This window comes from Corylus avellana, chromosome ca9 (assembly GCF_901000735.1).
Source record: "Corylus avellana chromosome ca9, CavTom2PMs-1.0".
Lineage (NCBI taxonomy): Eukaryota > Viridiplantae > Streptophyta > Magnoliopsida > Fagales > Betulaceae > Corylus > Corylus avellana.
This window is the reverse complement of record NC_081549.1, coordinates 17,658,953-17,663,054: the sequence shown is the minus strand read 5'-3', so window position 1 is coordinate 17,663,054 and position 4,102 is coordinate 17,658,953. Positions and strand designations below refer to the sequence as shown.

The 4,102-nt window shown below is 33.7% G+C and overlaps 1 pseudogene; it reads left to right on the top strand.

Annotated features, from left to right (window-relative positions):
* LOC132161603 (probable LRR receptor-like serine/threonine-protein kinase At1g67720) overlaps window positions 1–3,696 on the top strand; it is a 15,708-nt pseudogene extending 12,012 nt beyond the window's left edge.
* The last annotated feature ends 406 nt before the right edge of the window (window positions 3,697–4,102 follow it).

The window sequence follows — 4,102 nt, the reverse complement described above, 5'->3', positions numbered from 1 at the left end:
TAGTAGCATGATTTTAGACTGCAGAATCTAGTTCACCCTTTTTAAGCAAGATTTTCCTTATGGATGGCCACACAAGTAATTTTGGAAGTAATGATGAAGTAGATGTCATTTTGAGGTAGCTGCGTCTAAGAGTCATATTCTTTGTTAACAACCTTAAGTTTTTTGCCCTCTTCAAAAGTATGTTGTTTTGTGGAAGATTACACTGCTTTTAACTTTCAACCACAATGGACTATGAGAGGAATTGGTTATGTATGTTTTTACATGGCTGATTACAATGTTGTTTGTGTGTTTCGGATTGTGGAAACTAAAATGGCTTTGAAGGCCCTGCCATATGGTTCTGTGCTTTAGATAAACACAGCAATAGTCAGTTCATGTGTGTTACTCCACACACTGTCTTAAATTACTTTTGCATGCCGATATGTTGAACTGAAATCCTATTGTCAGATTTAATATGAACGTGGATTTGTCTATATCTTGCCTCCTCACACAAATATCTTTTTTTTTTTGGGAGGGGGGGTGGGGATTTTCTATGTGTCTGTCACTCCAATGTGCCAACCCTTGCTACTTCTATTCTCCTCAGCTACTCTGGGAACAATTATCTTCATAAAGGTGACAAAAGAGGAAGTCACATGAATATAATTATTGGTTCATCAGTTGGGGCTGTTGTTCTGCTTATAGCTACTATTGCATCTTGCCTATTTATGAGCAAAGGGAAGAAAAAGTATTTTGAGCAAGGTATGAGTCTGGAGCAATCTTCAAGTTCATCTCTTGCTTTTATAAAAATTGCAGTTGGTTTAACAAAACATGTTTTGATTTGTTATAGAACAACTTGAACATTCCCTGCCTGTTCAAAGGCTAGTTCCATCCAAGAGTGATGCTCCCACAGAAGCTGCGCATTGCTTCACTTTCTCTGAAATTGAAGACGCTACAAATAAATTTGAGAAGAAAATTGGTTCCGGAGGATTTGGAGTTGTATACTATGGGAAAATGAAAGATGATAAAGAAATTGCAGTCAAAGTTCTAACCAGTAATTCCTTCCAGGGAAAGAGGGAATTTGCAAACGAGGTAATTTTTCATGAGTTGAATCTCCTTCTACATTCTGTTTCTGCAGCCAAATTACCTTGACCAACTTATATAAACTGTTCAAGATTCTTTATTTTTTGGGAAACTTCACAAACCCCCCCCCCCCCGGGGAACTTTCACGTATTTTGAAAGTACCCTCCGAAGTTCAAAAACTCTTAATTAAGGGGGTATCGAACTTTCAATTACCTCCTTCCGTTTGAATTTTTTGTTAAATTTTGTCAATTTTTAATATACTCATATTTTTTTATTAGAAAAAATAAAATAAAAAAATTTGTAAAGATTCATACGTTTATTTCTTTAATAAAAAAACATCTTTGCAATATTTTTGTCACATCTTTGCAAATGTTTTTAAAATTTTTCCTTTTTTTTTTATTAAAAAAAAAAAAGGGTATTTTGACAAAATTTAACAGAAAATCCTAACGGATTGAGGTAATTGAAAGTTTGATACATTTGTACCTTGCCCAGAAATTTAATACCCAGCTTCATCATTTGTATTTTATCTACATCACCTTTTTTTTTTTTTTTCTTTTTTTTTTTCCTTTTGACAAATTTGCTGAAACATGGAGATTTCAAACTTTGATCTCTTCCATTCTAATCTTTTCTGAAGTTAAAGTGCAGTTAATAAAAGTTGTTCATCATTCTAAATAACTCCTGTTGCATTTGGTGGGACTATTTGTGTAAGAGAAAGCTGGTTCTTATGATTGTGTACGCCTCAATTTCATCTAGGTGACTCTTCTTTCAGGGATACATCACAGGAACCTGGTACAGTTTCTTGGGTTTTGCCAGGAAGGAGAGAGAAGTATGCTTGTTTATGAGTTCATGCATAATGGAACTCTCAAGGAACATCTTTATGGTAAGCTCAAATATTTCTGAATTAAGCAACTGGAGTTTGAATGCTCAACCACGTATAAATTTTTCGTAGGCCTGTTAACACATGAACAGAGTATCAATTGGATCAGGCGACTTGAGGTTGCTGAGGATGTCGCAAAAGGTTTATAAGCTAAAATAAATTCTTTCTTATATTGCTCACAGAAGCCTCTCCTCTGTAATAGAGTAATTAAATGGACTCATGTATTCTCATTGTTATTTAGGGATTGAATACCTTCATACCGGCAGCGTTCCAGCCATTATTCATAGGGACTTGAAAAGCAGCAATATTCTTCTCGGCAAACACATGAGAGCCAAGGTTTCAGATTTCGGTCTTTCAAAATTTGCAGTAGATGGATCCTCTCATGTATCAAGCACAGTTCAGGGCACCTTCGGTTATCTGGATCCCGAGTAAGGCTTTTCTCTGCCTTAATTAAATTCTGCCACTTTTCCTCAAGATCAAGTCGGCATCATATCTGTTTGAATCTTTGAACAAATTTGCAAATAAAAAGAGTGTCTTCAATAAAAAAAATTAACCACTCGTGTTTGAGATGGTTGGCTTCACCTGCTTAGAATTTTCTTGGATCAATTGGCCACCTTCAAATGTATTACATTATAAAGAATTTTTTTTTCTCATGATATGCAGGTATTACATCTCGCAGCAGTTGACAGACAAAATCGATGTTTATAGTTTTGGTGTCATTCTTCTTGAGCTAATATCTGGTCAAGAAGCCATATCTAATGAAAGCGTTGGTGTTAATTGCCGTAACATAGTCGAGTGGGTAAGTGTGTTTTATGTTGAAGCCGGCATTTGTTTGGGATTGCGTTTAAGAAATAAAGCTTTTAAGTTAAAAAACGTTTTTTGGTAAAAGTTTTATTTTAAAACTTTTGTCAAAAGTGCGTTTTGACAATTTTTAGGCTTTTTAAACCCTTAAAAGTGCTTTTGATTTTTTTACCAAACGATTGTTTTTTTCTTCAAACGAATTTTTTAGTGTTAAACGCACTTTTATGCCCCTCAAACGTAATCTCAAACATGTCACAATAACTAAATTCATCCCACAAATTCCATTAAAGTAAAACCATTTTTATAAAACAACTCAAATTAGTTTTCATTTTCTAAAAATTACATGTTACTTTTCAACATGACCAATCTTCAATTGGGTTTCTCCTATCATTTTTGTTTTTTGGTTTCTTTGAAAGATTAAAATCATCAGTATAGAAACCCTCCTTCTATGACATTTACAGGCAAAGTTGCATATTGAGAGTGGAGACATTCAAGGAATCATTGATCCTTTACTACACGAAGAATTCGACATCCAATCAATGTGGAAGATAGCAGAGAAAGCTCTGATGTGCGTGCAACCTCAAGGGCATATGAGACCATCAATTTCAGAAGTTGCTAAGGAGATTCAAGATGCAATCTCAATTGCGAAGGAAACATTGGCTCTAAGAGAAGGTAGCTCTGATGATATGTCAATGAATTCTCCTCATTCTTACTGGAGCGCCTGTTCTTCCATGCATTTGGGTGGTGCTGATGATTACATCTCAATTGATGAATCCTTTGCACGGCCTCTGCACGATAGTACAAACACCAAATAGCTCATTTTTTGTGGAAAAAAAAAAAAAAAAAAAAAAAAATTAATATTTTTTGTTAGAGTGAGCTTACAATTTTTCGCTTATTTGTTACGATAATGGAGTTTTATACGGAATAATTATTAATATTATAATATATTAAAATATATGATACGGTAGGATATTTTATTGTGTTTATTTTTGTTTGATGTTATCTTTATTTTATTTCACGTAAGAATTTTGATGACTCAGTCATAGTTTATATTTTAATAAGAGCTGATGACTAGCCCTAAAAAATATTGTAATAGTTTGCCTATTTAAAGGCCATAATGTTATGAATAAAGTAATCAGAAAATTAATCCAAACTTTATATTTAAAAAGGTTTTAGGTTTTCTTTAACAAATCTAAAAGGGTCTAGGTTCTCTCAAAATTTAACAATCTATCCCGTTACATGTATGTAAAAGCATTTGCGTAACAGTATTCCTTCAGTTTTGATCATGAAAATCACATTGGAGCAGTGGTTTCTTTTTTAGTGTTAATGTCTAGTTGTGGATAAAAGGTTCTCCTAATGAATCCAACT